Source organism: Stegostoma tigrinum, unplaced genomic scaffold (genome assembly GCF_030684315.1).
Source record: "Stegostoma tigrinum isolate sSteTig4 unplaced genomic scaffold, sSteTig4.hap1 scaffold_353, whole genome shotgun sequence".
Classification (NCBI taxonomy): Eukaryota; Metazoa; Chordata; class Chondrichthyes; order Orectolobiformes; family Stegostomatidae; genus Stegostoma; species Stegostoma tigrinum.
The window spans coordinates 115,246-130,000 of record NW_026728281.1 but is presented as its reverse complement, the minus strand read 5'-3'; positions in this window follow the sequence as shown (position 1 = coordinate 130,000).

The window sequence follows — 14,755 nt, the reverse complement described above, 5'->3', positions numbered from 1 at the left end:
GGAGAAGTCAGTAACCAACGGGAGAAATCAGTAACCAACAAGAGAAATGAGTAACCAACGGGAGAAATCAGTAACCAAAGGGAGAAGTCAGTAACCAACGGGAGAAATCAGTAACCAAGCTTATTTTTGGTTGGTTACTGACTTCTCCGTTCAACTTGGAGCTGCCCTTGTGCACGATCAAGGAGGGGTATTATCCGCCACGGGGGCTTAATTTTCGCCTAAGGGGAGCGATTTGGAGGCCGTGGCCGGGTGAGGCGCGCCTCTCGAAGGGGAGGAATTTGAATTTCGGCTGCATTGAGGGTAGCTGCCCCGCTGTGGTGGTTTTTCGGAGCCTGAGCCCGAGCGGGGCGTCGGTTCCCGAGGTGGGCAGGAGTCGCTGTGCCCGTGAGGCTGCCTGGCCGAGTCGGAGTGCTGTGGGACGGCGGGGAGCGGGTTTTCCCGGGCGAGGGGGCGATCCCGAGGAAGGGGAGCGATTTGGAGGCCGTGGCCGGGTGAGGCGCGCCTTTCGGAGGGGAGGAATTTGAATTTCGGCTGCATTGAGGGTAGCTGCCCGCTGTTGTGGGTTTTCGGAGCCTGAGCCCGAGCGGGGCGTCGGTTCCCGAGGTGGGCAGGAGTCGCTGTGCCCGTGAGGCTGCCTGGCCGAGTCGGAGTGCTGTGGGACGGCGGGGAGCGGGTTTTCCCGGGCGAGGGGCCGATCCCGAGGAAGGGGAGCAGTTCCGAGGCCGTGGCCGGGTGAGGCGCGCCTTTCGGAGGGGAGGAGTTTGAATTTCGGCTGCATTGAGGGTAGCTGCCCCGCTGTGGTGGTTTTTCGGAGCCTGAGCCCGAGCGGGGCGTCGGTTCCCGAGGTGGGCAGGAGTCGCTGTGCCCGTGAGGCTGCCTGGCCGAGTCGGAGTGCTGTGGGACGGCGGGGAGCGGTTTTTCCCGGGCGAGGGGGCGACCCCGAGGAACTCGGCCGGCGGGGAGGCGTTCCGGCCCGGGCGAGGGGCGCGGACCCGACCGGAGACGTCCAAAACCTTGAAAGGGGTAAGCGGGAAAAGGTCAGCAAAGTGCCCGAAGCAGTAAGGCGAAAAAGCCGTCGGAACCTCCGAAAATGTCCAAAAGCGTGAAATCAGTAACCAGGAAAATGCATAAAAATGGCCAAAAGTGTGAAATCAGTAAGCAGGAAAAGTCGGGAAAAGTGTCTAAAAATGCTTGGAAATCTGAGGAAAATGCCCGAAAATGAGGCCCCTCGGTCGGGAGGAGGAAGTCGAAAATCCCCGTGCCCGACGAGGGAAGTCAGTAACCAGAAGGAAAAACTTAGAAAAAAATTCTAAGTGTCAAAAAAAATTCTAAGTGTCAAAAAAAATTCTAAGTGTCAAAAAAAATTCTAAGTGTCAAAAAGAATTCTAAGTGTCAAAAAAATTCTAAGTGTCAAAAAAATTCTAAGTGTCAAAAAAAATTCTAAGTGTCAAAAAGAATTCTAAGTGTCAAAAAAAATTCTAAGTGTCAAAAAAAATTCTAAGTGTCAAAAAAAATTCTAAGTGTCAAAAAAAATTCTAAGTGTCAAAAAAAATTCTAAGTGTCAAAAAAAATTCTAAGTGTCAAAAAAATTCTAAGTGTCAAAAAAAATTCTAAGTGTCAAAAAAAATTCTAAGTGTCAAAAAAAATTCTAAGTGTCAAAAAAAATTCTAAGTGTCAAAAAAATTCTAAGTGTCAAAAAAAATTCTAAGTGTCAAAAAAAATTCTAAGTGTCAAAAAAAATTCTAAGTGTCAAAAAGAATTCTAAGTGTCAAAAAAAATTCTAAGTGTCAGAAAGGGAAATGAGTAACCAAGAAGAGAAATGAGTAACCAAGAAATCAGTAACCAACAGGAGAAATGAGTAACCAAGAAGAGAAATGAGTAACCAAGAAATCAGTAACCAACAGGAGAAATGAGTAACCAACGGGAGAAATGAGTAACCAACGGGAGAAATGAGTAACCAACGGGAGAAGTCAGTAACCAACGGGAGAAATCAGTAACCAAAGGGAGAAGTCAGTAACCAACGGGAGAAATCAGTAACCAACAAGAGAAATGAGTAACCAACGGGAGAAATCAGTAACCAAAGGGAGAAGTCAGTAACCAACGGGAGAAATCAGTAACCAAGCTTATTTTTGGTTGGTTACTGACTTCTCCGTTCAACTTGGAGCTGCCCTTGTGCACGATCAAGGAGGGGTATTATCCGCCACGGGGGCTTAATTTTCGCCTAAGGGGAGCGATTTGGAGGCCGTGGCCGGGTGAGGCGCGCCTTTCGAAGGGGAGGGATTTGAATTTCGGCTGCATTGAGGGTAGCTGCCCGCTGTTGTGGGTTTTTGGAGCCTGAGCCCGTTCAACTTGGAGCTGCCCTTGTGCACGATCAAGGAGGGGTATTATCGGCCACGGGGGCTTAATTTTCGCCTAAGGGGAGCGATTTGGAGGCCGTGGCCGGGTGAGGCGCGCCTTTCGAAGGGGAGGGATTTGAATTTCGGCTGCATTGAGGGTAGCTGCCCGCTGTTGTGGGTTTTTGGAGCCTGAGCCCGTTCAACTTGGAGCTGCCCTTGTGCACGATCAAGGAGGGGTATTATCGGCCACGGGGGCTTAATTTTCGCCTAAGGGGAGCGATTTGGAGGCCGTGGCCGGGTGAGGCGCGCCTCTCGAAGGGGAGGGATTTGAATTTCGGCTGCATTGAGGGTAGCTGCCCGCTGTTGTGGGTTTTTGGAGCCTGAGCCCGTTCAACTTGGAGCTGCCCTTGTGCACGATCAAGGAGGGGTATTATCGGCCACGGGGGCTTAATTTTCGCCTAAGGGGAGCGATTTGGAGGCCGTGGCCGGGTGAGGCGCGCCTCTCGAAGGGGAGGGATTTGAATTTCGGCTGCATTGAGGGTAGCTGCCCCGCTGTGGTGGTTTTTCGGAGCCTGAGCCCGAGCGGGGCGTCGGTTCCCGAGGTGGGCAGGAGTCGCTGTGCCCGTGAGGCTGCCTGGCCGAGTCGGAGTGCTGTGGGACGGCGGGGAGCGGGTTTTCCCGGGCGAGGGGGCGATCCCGAGGAAGGGGAGCGATTTGGAGGCCGTGGCCGGGTGAGGCGCGCCTTTCGGAGGGGAGGAATTTGAATTTCGGCTGCATTGAGGGTAGCTGCCCGCTGTTGTGGGTTTTCGGAGCCTGAGCCCGAGCGGGGCGTCGGTTCCCGAGGTGGGCAGGAGTCGCTGTGCCCGTGAGGCTGCCTGGCCGAGTCGGAGTGCTGTGGGACGGCGGGGAGCGGGTTTTCCCGGGCGAGGGGCCGATCCCGAGGAAGGGGAGCAGTTCCGAGGCCGTGGCCGGGTGAGGCGCGCCTTTCGGAGGGGAGGAGTTTGAATTTCGGCTGCATTGAGGGTAGCTGCCCCGCTGTGGTGGTTTTTCGGAGCCTGAGCCCGAGCGGGGCGTCGGTTCCCGAGGTGGGCAGGAGTCGCTGTGCCCGTGAGGCTGCCTGGCCGAGTCGGAGTGCTGTGGGACGGCGGGGAGCGGTTTTTCCCGGGCGAGGGGGCGACCCCGAGGAACTCGGCCGGCGGGGAGGCGTTCCGGCCCGGGCGAGGGGCGCGGACCCGACCGGAGACGTCCAAAACCTTGAAAGGGGTAAGCGGGAAAAGGTCAGCAAAGTGCCCGAAGCAGTAAGGCGAAAAAGCCGTCGGAACCTCCGAAAATGTCCAAAAGCGTGAAATCAGTAACCAGGAAAATGCATAAAAATGGCCAAAAGTGTGAAATCAGTAAGCAGGAAAAGTCGGGAAAAGTGTCTAAAAATGCTTGGAAATCTGAGGAAAATGCCCGAAAATGAGGCCCCTCGGTCGGGAGGAGGAAGTCGAAAATCCCCGTGCCCGACGAGGGAAGTCAGTAACCAGAAGGAAAAACTTAGAAAAAAATTCTAAGTGTCAAAAAAAATTCTAAGTGTCAAAAAAAATTCTAAGTGTCAAAAAAAATTCTAAGTGTCAAAAAGAATTCTAAGTGTCAAAAAAATTCTAAGTGTCAAAAAAATTCTAAGTGTCAAAAAAAATTCTAAGTGTCAAAAAGAATTCTAAGTGTCAAAAAAAATTCTAAGTGTCAAAAAAAATTCTAAGTGTCAAAAAAAATTCTAAGTGTCAAAAAAAATTCTAAGTGTCAAAAAAAATTCTAAGTGTCAAAAAAAATTCTAAGTGTCAAAAAAATTCTAAGTGTCAAAAAAAATTCTAAGTGTCAAAAAAAATTCTAAGTGTCAAAAAAAATTCTAAGTGTCAAAAAAAATTCTAAGTGTCAAAAAAATTCTAAGTGTCAAAAAAAATTCTAAGTGTCAAAAAAAATTCTAAGTGTCAAAAAAAATTCTAAGTGTCAAAAAGAATTCTAAGTGTCAAAAAAAATTCTAAGTGTCAGAAAGGGAAATGAGTAACCAAGAAGAGAAATGAGTAACCAAGAAATCAGTAACCAACAGGAGAAATGAGTAACCAAGAAGAGAAATGAGTAACCAAGAAATCAGTAACCAACAGGAGAAATGAGTAACCAACGGGAGAAATGAGTAACCAACGGGAGAAATGAGTAACCAACGGGAGAAGTCAGTAACCAACGGGAGAAATCAGTAACCAAAGGGAGAAGTCAGTAACCAACGGGAGAAATCAGTAACCAACAAGAGAAATGAGTAACCAACGGGAGAAATCAGTAACCAAAGGGAGAAGTCAGTAACCAACGGGAGAAATCAGTAACCAAGCTTATTTTTGGTTGGTTACTGACTTCTCCGTTCAACTTGGAGCTGCCCTTGTGCACGATCAAGGAGGGGTATTATCCGCCACGGGGGCTTAATTTTCGCCTAAGGGGAGCGATTTGGAGGCCGTGGCCGGGTGAGGCGCGCCTCTCGAAGGGGAGGGATTTGAATTTCGGCTGCATTGAGGGTAGCTGCCCGCTGTTGTGGGTTTTTGGAGCCTGAGCCCGTTCAACTTGGAGCTGCCCTTGTGCACGATCAAGGAGGGGTATTATCGGCCACGGGGGCTTAATTTTCGCCTAAGGGGAGCGATTTGGAGGCCGTGGCCGGGTGAGGCGCGCCTTTCGAAGGGGAGGGATTTGAATTTCGGCTGCATTGAGGGTAGCTGCCCGCTGTTGTGGGTTTTTGGAGCCTGAGCCCGTTCAACTTGGAGCTGCCCTTGTGCACGATCAAGGAGGGGTATTATCGGCCACGGGGGCTTAATTTTCGCCTAAGGGGAGCGATTTGGAGGCCGTGGCCGGGTGAGGCGCGCCTCTCGAAGGGGAGGGATTTGAATTTCGGCTGCATTGAGGGTAGCTGCCCGCTGTTGTGGGTTTTTGGAGCCTGAGCCCGTTCAACTTGGAGCTGCCCTTGTGCACGATCAAGGAGGGGTATTATCGGCCACGGGGGCTTAATTTTCGCCTAAGGGGAGCGATTTGGAGGCCGTGGCCGGGTGAGGCGCGCCTCTCGAAGGGGAGGAATTTGAATTTCGGCTGCATTGAGGGTAGCTGCCCCGCTGTGGTGGTTTTTCGGAGCCTGAGCCCGAGCGGGGCGTCGGTTCCCGAGGTGGGCAGGAGTCGCTGTGCCCGTGAGGCTGCCTGGCCGAGTCGGAGTGCTGTGGGACGGCGGGGAGCGGGTTTTCCCGGGCGAGGGGGCGATCCCGAGGAAGGGGAGCGATTTGGAGGCCGTGGCCGGGTGAGGCGCGCCTTTCGGAGGGGAGGAATTTGAATTTCGGCTGCATTGAGGGTAGCTGCCCGCTGTTGTGGGTTTTCGGAGCCTGAGCCCGAGCGGGGCGTCGGTTCCCGAGGTGGGCAGGAGTCGCTGTGCCCGTGAGGCTGCCTGGCCGAGTCGGAGTGCTGTGGGACGGCGGGGAGCGGGTTTTCCCGGGCGAGGGGCCGATCCCGAGGAAGGGGAGCAGTTCCGAGGCCGTGGCCGGGTGAGGCGCGCCTTTCGGAGGGGAGGAGTTTGAATTTCGGCTGCATTGAGGGTAGCTGCCCCGCTGTGGTGGTTTTTCGGAGCCTGAGCCCGAGCGGGGCGTCGGTTCCCGAGGTGGGCAGGAGTCGCTGTGCCCGTGAGGCTGCCTGGCCGAGTCGGAGTGCTGTGGGACGGCGGGGAGCGGTTTTTCCCGGGCGAGGGGGCGACCCCGAGGAACTCGGCCGGCGGGGAGGCGTTCCGGCCCGGGCGAGGGGCGCGGACCCGACCGGAGACGTCCAAAACCTTGAAAGGGGTAAGCGGGAAAAGGTCAGCAAAGTGCCCGAAGCAGTAAGGCGAAAAAGCCGTCGGAACCTCCGAAAATGTCCAAAAGCGTGAAATCAGTAACCAGGAAAATGCATAAAAATGGCCAAAAGTGTGAAATCAGTAAGCAGGAAAAGTCGGGAAAAGTGTCTAAAAATGCTTGGAAATCTGAGGAAAATGCCCGAAAATGAGGCCCCTCGGTCGGGAGGAGGAAGTCGAAAATCCCCGTGCCCGACGAGGGAAGTCAGTAACCAGAAGGAAAAACTTAGAAAAAAATTCTAAGTGTCAAAAAAAATTCTAAGTGTCAAAAAAAATTCTAAGTGTCAAAAAAAATTCTAAGTGTCAAAAAGAATTCTAAGTGTCAAAAAAATTCTAAGTGTCAAAAAAATTCTAAGTGTCAAAAAAAATTCTAAGTGTCAAAAAGAATTCTAAGTGTCAAAAAAAATTCTAAGTGTCAAAAAAAATTCTAAGTGTCAAAAAAAATTCTAAGTGTCAAAAAAAATTCTAAGTGTCAAAAAAAATTCTAAGTGTCAAAAAAAATTCTAAGTGTCAAAAAAATTCTAAGTGTCAAAAAAAATTCTAAGTGTCAAAAAAAATTCTAAGTGTCAAAAAAAATTCTAAGTGTCAAAAAAAATTCTAAGTGTCAAAAAAATTCTAAGTGTCAAAAAAAATTCTAAGTGTCAAAAAAAATTCTAAGTGTCAAAAAAAATTCTAAGTGTCAAAAAGAATTCTAAGTGTCAAAAAAAATTCTAAGTGTCAGAAAGGGAAATGAGTAACCAAGAAGAGAAATGAGTAACCAAGAAATCAGTAACCAACAGGAGAAATGAGTAACCAAGAAGAGAAATGAGTAACCAAGAAATCAGTAACCAACAGGAGAAATGAGTAACCAACGGGAGAAATGAGTAACCAACGGGAGAAATGAGTAACCAACGGGAGAAGTCAGTAACCAACGGGAGAAATCAGTAACCAAAGGGAGAAGTCAGTAACCAACGGGAGAAATCAGTAACCAACAAGAGAAATGAGTAACCAACGGGAGAAATCAGTAACCAAAGGGAGAAGTCAGTAACCAACGGGAGAAATCAGTAACCAAGCTTATTTTTGGTTGGTTACTGACTTCTCCGTTCAACTTGGAGCTGCCCTTGTGCACGATCAAGGAGGGGTATTATCCGCCACGGGGGCTTAATTTTCGCCTAAGGGGAGCGATTTGGAGGCCGTGGCCGGGTGAGGCGCGCCTCTCGAAGGGGAGGGATTTGAATTTCGGCTGCATTGAGGGTAGCTGCCCGCTGTTGTGGGTTTTTGGAGCCTGAGCCCGTTCAACTTGGAGCTGCCCTTGTGCACGATCAAGGAGGGGTATTATCGGCCACGGGGGCTTAATTTTCGCCTAAGGGGAGCGATTTGGAGGCCGTGGCCGGGTGAGGCGCGCCTTTCGAAGGGGAGGGATTTGAATTTCGGCTGCATTGAGGGTAGCTGCCCGCTGTTGTGGGTTTTTGGAGCCTGAGCCCGTTCAACTTGGAGCTGCCCTTGTGCACGATCAAGGAGGGGTATTATCGGCCACGGGGGCTTAATTTTCGCCTAAGGGGAGCGATTTGGAGGCCGTGGCCGGGTGAGGCGCGCCTCTCGAAGGGGAGGGATTTGAATTTCGGCTGCATTGAGGGTAGCTGCCCGCTGTTGTGGGTTTTTGGAGCCTGAGCCCGTTCAACTTGGAGCTGCCCTTGTGCACGATCAAGGAGGGGTATTATCGGCCACGGGGGCTTAATTTTCGCCTAAGGGGAGCGATTTGGAGGCCGTGGCCGGGTGAGGCGCGCCTTTCGAAGGGGAGGGATTTGAATTTCGGCTGCATTGAGGGTAGCTGCCCGCTGTTGTGGGTTTTTGGAGCCTGAGCCCGTTCAACTTGGAGCTGCCCTTGTGCACGATCAAGGAGGGGTATTATCGGCCACGGGGGCTTAATTTTCGCCTAAGGGGAGCGATTTGGAGGCCGTGGCCGGGTGAGGCGCGCCTCTCGAAGGGGAGGAATTTGAATTTCGGCTGCATTGAGGGTAGCTGCCCCGCTGTGGTGGTTTTTCGGAGCCTGAGCCCGTTCAACTTGGAGCTGCCCTTGTGCACGATCAAGGAGGGGTATTATCGGCCACGGGGGCTTAATTTTCGCCTAAGGGGAGCGATTTGGAGGCCGTGGCCGGGTGAGGCGCGCCTTTCGAAGGGGAGGGATTTGAATTTCGGCTGCATTGAGGGTAGCTGCCCGCTGTTGTGGGTTTTTGGAGCCTGAGCCCGTTCAACTTGGAGCTGCCCTTGTGCACGATCAAGGAGGGGTATTATCGGCCACGGGGGCTTAATTTTCGCCTAAGGGGAGCGATTTGGAGGCCGTGGCCGGGTGAGGCGCGCCTTTCGAAGGGGAGGGATTTGAATTTCGGCTGCATTGAGGGTAGCTGCCCGCTGTTGTGGGTTTTTGGAGCCTGAGCCCGTTCAACTTGGAGCTGCCCTTGTGCACGATCAAGGAGGGGTATTATCGGCCACGGGGGCTTAATTTTCGCCTAAGGGGAGCGATTTGGAGGCCGTGGCCGGGTGAGGCGCGCCTTTCGAAGGGGAGGGATTTGAATTTCGGCTGCATTGAGGGTAGCTGCCCGCTGTTGTGGGTTTTTGGAGCCTGAGCCCGTTCAACTTGGAGCTGCCCTTGTGCACGATCAAGGAGGGGTATTATCGGCCACGGGGGCTTAATTTTCGCCTAAGGGGAGCGATTTGGAGGCCGTGGCCGGGTGAGGCGCGCCTTTCGAAGGGGAGGGATTTGAATTTCGGCTGCATTGAGGGTAGCTGCCCGCTGTTGTGGGTTTTTGGAGCCTGAGCCCGTTCAACTTGGAGCTGCCCTTGTGCACGATCAAGGAGGGGTATTATCGGGCACGGGGGCTTAATTTTCGCCTAAGGGGAGCGATTTGGAGGCCGTGGCCGGGTGAGGCGCGCCTTTCGAAGGGGAGGGATTTGAATTTCGGCTGCATTGAGGGTAGCTGCCCGCTGTTGTGGGTTTTTGGAGCCTGAGCCCGTTCAACTTGGAGCTGCCCTTGTGCACGATCAAGGAGGGGTATTATCCGCCACGGGGGCTTAATTTTCGCCTAAGGGGAGCGATTTGGAGGCCGTGGCCGGGTGAGGCGCGCCTTTCGAAGGGGAGGGATTTGAATTTCGGCTGCATTGAGGGTAGCTGCCCGCTGTTGTGGGTTTTCGGAGCCTGAGCCCGTTCAACTTGGAGCTGCCCTTGTGCACGATCAAGGAGGGGTATTATCCGCCACGGGGGCTTAATTTTCGCCTAAGGGGAGCGATTTGGAGGCCGTGGCCGGGTGAGGCGCGCCTTTCGAAGGGGAGGAATTTCAATTTCGGCTGCATTGAGGGTAGCTGCCCGCTGTTGTGGGTTTTTGGAGCCTGAGCACGACCGGGGCGTCGGTTCTCGAGGTGGGCAGGAGTCGCTGTGCCCGTGAGGCTGCCTGGCCGAGTCGGAGTGCTGTGGGACGGCGGGCGGTGGTATTTAACCGGGCGAGGGGGCGATCCCGAGGAAGGGGAGCAATTTGGAGGCCGTGGCCGGGTGAGGCGCGCCTATCGAAGGGGAGGAATTTGAATTTCGGCTGCAGTGAGGGGAGCAATGAGTAGCCAAGAAGTGAAATGAGTTACCAAGAAATCAGTAACCAATGGGAGAAATGAGTAACCAAGAATAGAAATGAGGATCCAAGAAATGAGCGACCAAGAAGAGAAATGAGTAACCAAGAAATCAGTAACCAACAGGAGAAATGAGTAACCAAGAAATCAGTAACCAAGAAGGGAAATGAGTAACCAAGAAATCAATAACCAAGAAGAGAAATGAGTAAACAAGAAGTCAGTAACCAACGGGAGAAATGAGTAACCAAGAAATCAGTAAGCAAGAAGAGAAATGAGTAACCAACAGGAGAAATGAGTAACCAACGGGAGAAATGAGTAACCAACGGGAGAAATGAGTAACCAACGGGAGAAGTCAGTAACCAACGGGAGAAATGAGTAACCAAGAAGAGAAATGAGTAACCAAGAAATCAGTAACCAACAGGAGAAATGAGTAACCAAGAAGAGAAATGAGTAACCAAGAAGTCAGTAACCAAGGGGAGAAATGAGTAACCAGGAAATCAGTAAGCAAGAAGAGAAATGAGTAACCAAGAAATCAATAACCAAGAAGCGAAATGAGTAACCAACAAGCCAGTAACCAACGGGAGAAATGAGTAACCAAGAAGAGAAATGAGTAACCAAGAAATCAGTAACCAAGAACATAAATGAGTAACCAAGAAGTCAGTAACCAACGGGAGAAATGAGTAACCAAGAAGAGAAATGAGTAACCAAGAAATCAGTAACCAAGAAGAGAAATGAGTAACCAAGAAGTCAGTAACCAACGGGAGAAATGAGTAACCAACAGGAGAAATGAGTAACCAAGAAATCAGTAACCAACAGGAGAAATGAGTAACCAACAGGAGAAATGAGTAACCAAGAAGAGAAATGAGTAACCAAGAAATCAGTAACCAACAGGAGAAATGAGTAACCAAGAAGAGAAATGAGTAACCAAGAAATCAGTAACCAACAGGCGAAATGAGTAACCAACGGGAGAAATGAGTAACCAAGAAATCAGTAACCAAGAAGAGAAATGAGTAACCAAGAAGTCAGTAACCAACGGGAGAAATGAGTAACCAAGAAGAGAAATGAGTAACCAAGAAATCAGTAACCAACAGGAGAAATGAGTAACCAACAGGAGAAATGAGTAACCAAGAAGAGAAATGAGTAACCAAGAAATCAGTAACCAACAGGAGAAATGAGTAACCAACGGGAGAAATGAGTAACCAAGAAATCAGTCACCAACAGGAGAAATGAGTAACCAACGGGAGAAATGAGTAACCAACGGGAGAAGTCAGTAACCAACGGGAGAAATCAGTAACCAAAGGGAGAAGTCAGTAACCAACGGGAGAAATCAGTAACCAAAGGGAGAAGTCAGTAACCAACGGGAGAAATCAGTAACCAACGGGAGAAGTCAGTAACCAACAAGAGAAATGAGTAACCAACGGGAGAAATCAGTAACCAAAGGGAGAAGTCAGTAACCAACGGGAGAAATCAGTAACCAAGCTTATTTTTGGTTGGTTACTGACTTCTCCGTTCAACTTGGAGCTGCCCTTGTGCACGATCAAGGAGGGGTATTATCGGCCACGGGGGCTTAATTTTCGCCTAAGGGGAGCGATTTGGAGGCCGTGGCCGGGTGAGGCGCGCCTTTCGAAGGGGAGGAATTTCAATTTCGGCTGCATTGAGGGTAGCTGCCCGCTGTTGTGGGTTTTTGGAGCCTGAGCCCGAGCGGGCCGTCGGTTCCCGAGGTGGGCAGGAGTCGCTGTGTCCATTCAACTTGGAGCTGCCCTTGTGCACGATCAAGGAGGGGTATTATCCGCCACGGGGGCTTAATTTTCGCCTAAGGGGAGCGATTTGGAGGCCGTGGCCGGGTGAGGCGCGCCTTTCGAAGGGGAGGAATTTGAATTTCGGCTGCATTGAGGGTAGCTGCCCGCTGTTGTGGGTTTTTGGAGCCTGAGCCCGTTCAACTTGGAGCTGCCCTTGTGCACGATCAAGGAGGGGTATTATCGGCCACGGGGGCTTAATTTTCGCCTAAGGGGAGCGATTTGGAGGCCGTGGCCGGGTGAGGCGCGCCTTTCGAAGGGGAGGGATTTGAATTTCGGCTGCATTGAGGGTAGCTGCCCGCTGTTGTGGGTTTTTGGAGCCTGAGCCCGTTCAACTTGGAGCTGCCCTTGTGCACGATCAAGGAGGGGTATTATCGGCCACGGGGGCTTAATTTTCGCCTAAGGGGAGCGATTTGGAGGCCGTGGCCGGGTGAGGCGCGCCTTTCGAAGGGGAGGGATTTGAATTTCGGCTGCATTGAGGGTAGCTGCCCGCTGTTGTGGGTTTTTGGAGCCTGAGCCCGTTCAACTTGGAGCTGCCCTTGTGCACGATCAAGGAGGGGTATTATCGGCCACGGGGGCTTAATTTTCGCCTAAGGGGAGCGATTTGGAGGCCGTGGCCGGGTGAGGCGCGCCTTTCGAAGGGGAGGGATTTGAATTTCGGCTGCATTGAGGGTAGCTGCCCGCTGTTGTGGGTTTTTGGAGCCTGAGCCCGAGCGGGGCGTCGGTTCCCGAGGTGGGCAGGAGTCGCTGTGCCCGTGAGGCTGCCTGGCCGAGTCGGAGTGCTGTGGGACGGCGGGGAGCGGGTTTTCCCGGGCGAGGGGCCGATCCCGAGGAAGGGGAGCAGTTCCGAGGCCGTGGCCGGGTGAGGCGCGCCTCTCGAAGGGGAGGAATTTGAATTTCGGCTGCATTGAGGGTAGCTGCCCCGCTGTGGTGGTTTTTCGGAGCCTGAGCCCGAGCGGGGCGTCGGTTCCCGAGGTGGGCAGGAGTCGCTGTGCCCGTGAGGCTGCCTGGCCGAGTCGGAGTGCTGTGGGACGGCGGGGAGCGGGTTTTCCCGGGCGAGGGGGCGATCCCGAGGAAGGGGAGCGATTTGGAGGCCGTGGCCGGGTGAGGCGCGCCTTTCGGAGGGGAGGAATTTGAATTTCGGCTGCATTGAGGGTAGCTGCCCGCTGTTGTGGGTTTTTGGAGCCTGAGCCCGAGCGGGGCGTCGGTTCCCGAGGTGGGCAGGAGTCGCTGTGCCCGTGAGGCTGCCTGGCCGAGTCGGAGTGCTGTGGGACGGCGGGGAGCGGGTTTTCCCGGGCGAGGGGCCGATCCCGAGGAAGGGGAGCAGTTCCGAGGCCGTGGCCGGGTGAGGCGCGCCTTTCGGAGGGGAGGAGTTTGAATTTCGGCTGCATTGAGGGTAGCTGCCCCGCTGTGGTGGTTTTTCGGAGCCTGAGCCCGAGCGGGGCGTCGGTTCCCGAGGTGGGCAGGAGTCGCTGTGCCCGTGAGGCTGCCTGGCCGAGTCGGAGTGCTGTGGGACGGCGGGGAGCGGTTTTTCCCGGGCGAGGGGGCGACCCCGAGGAACTCGGCCGGCGGGGAGGCGTTCCGGCCCGGGCGAGGGGCGCGGACCCGACCGGAGACGTCCAAAACCTTGAAAGGGGTAAGCGGGAAAAGGTCAGCAAAGTGCCCGAAGCAGTAAGGCGAAAAAGCCGTCGGAACCTCCGAAAATGTCCAAAAGCGTGAAATCAGTAACCAGGAAAATGCATAAAAATGGCCAAAAGTGTGAAATCAGTAAGCAGGAAAAGTCGGGAAAAGTGTCTAAAAATGCTTGGAAATCTGAGGAAAATGCCCGAAAATGAGGCCCCTCGGTCGGGAGGAGGAAGTCGAAAATCCCCGTGCCCGACGAGGGAAGTCAGTAACCAGAAGGAAAAACTTAGAAAAAAATTCTAAGTGTCAAAAAAAATTCTAAGTGTCAAAAAAAATTCTAAGTGTCAAAAAAAATTCTAAGTGTCAAAAAGAATTCTAAGTGTCAAAAAAATTCTAAGTGTCAAAAAAATTCTAAGTGTCAAAAAAAATTCTAAGTGTCAAAAAGAATTCTAAGTGTCAAAAAAAATTCTAAGTGTCAAAAAAAATTCTAAGTGTCAAAAAGAATTCTAAGTGTCAAAAAAATTCTAAGTGTCAAAAAAATTCTAAGTGTCAAAAAAAATTCTAAGTGTCAAAAAGAATTCTAAGTGTCAAAAAAAATTCTAAGTGTCAAAAAAAATTCTAAGTGTCAAAAAAAATTCTAAGTGTCAAAAAAAATTCTAAGTGTCAAAAAAAATTCTAAGTGTCAAAAAAAATTCTAAGTGTCAAAAAAATTCTAAGTGTCAAAAAAAATTCTAAGTGTCAAAAAAAATTCTAAGTGTCAAAAAAAATTCTAAGTGTCAAAAAAAATTCTAAGTGTCAAAAAAATTCTAAGTGTCAAAAAAAATTCTAAGTGTCAAAAAAAATTCTAAGTGTCAAAAAAAATTCTAAGTGTCAAAAAGAATTCTAAGTGTCAAAAAAAATTCTAAGTGTCAGAAAGGGAAATGAGTAACCAAGAAGAGAAATGAGTAACCAAGAAATCAGTAACCAACAGGAGAAATGAGTAACCAAGAAGAGAAATGAGTAACCAAGAAATCAGTAACCAACAGGAGAAATGAGTAACCAACGGGAGAAATGAGTAACCAACGGGAGAAATGAGTAACCAACGGGAGAAGTCAGTAACCAACGGGAGAAATCAGTAACCAAAGGGAGAAGTCAGTAACCAACGGGAGAAATCAGTAACCAACAAGAGAAATGAGTAACCAACGGGAGAAATCAGTAACCAAAGGGAGAAGTCAGTAACCAACGGGAGAAATCAGTAACCAAGCTTATTTTTGGTTGGTTACTGACTTCTCCGTTCAACTTGGAGCTGCCCTTGTGCACGATCAAGGAGGGGTATTATCCGCCACGGGGGCTTAATTTTCGCCTAAGGGGAGCGATTTGGAGGCCGTGGCCGGGTGAGGCGCGCCTCTCGAAGGGGAGGAATTTGAATTTCGGCTGCATTGAGGGTAGCTGCCCCGCTGTGGTGGTTTTTCGGAGCCTGAGCCCGAGCGGGGCGTCGGTTCCCGAGGTGGGCAGGAGTCGCTGTGCCCGTGAGGCTG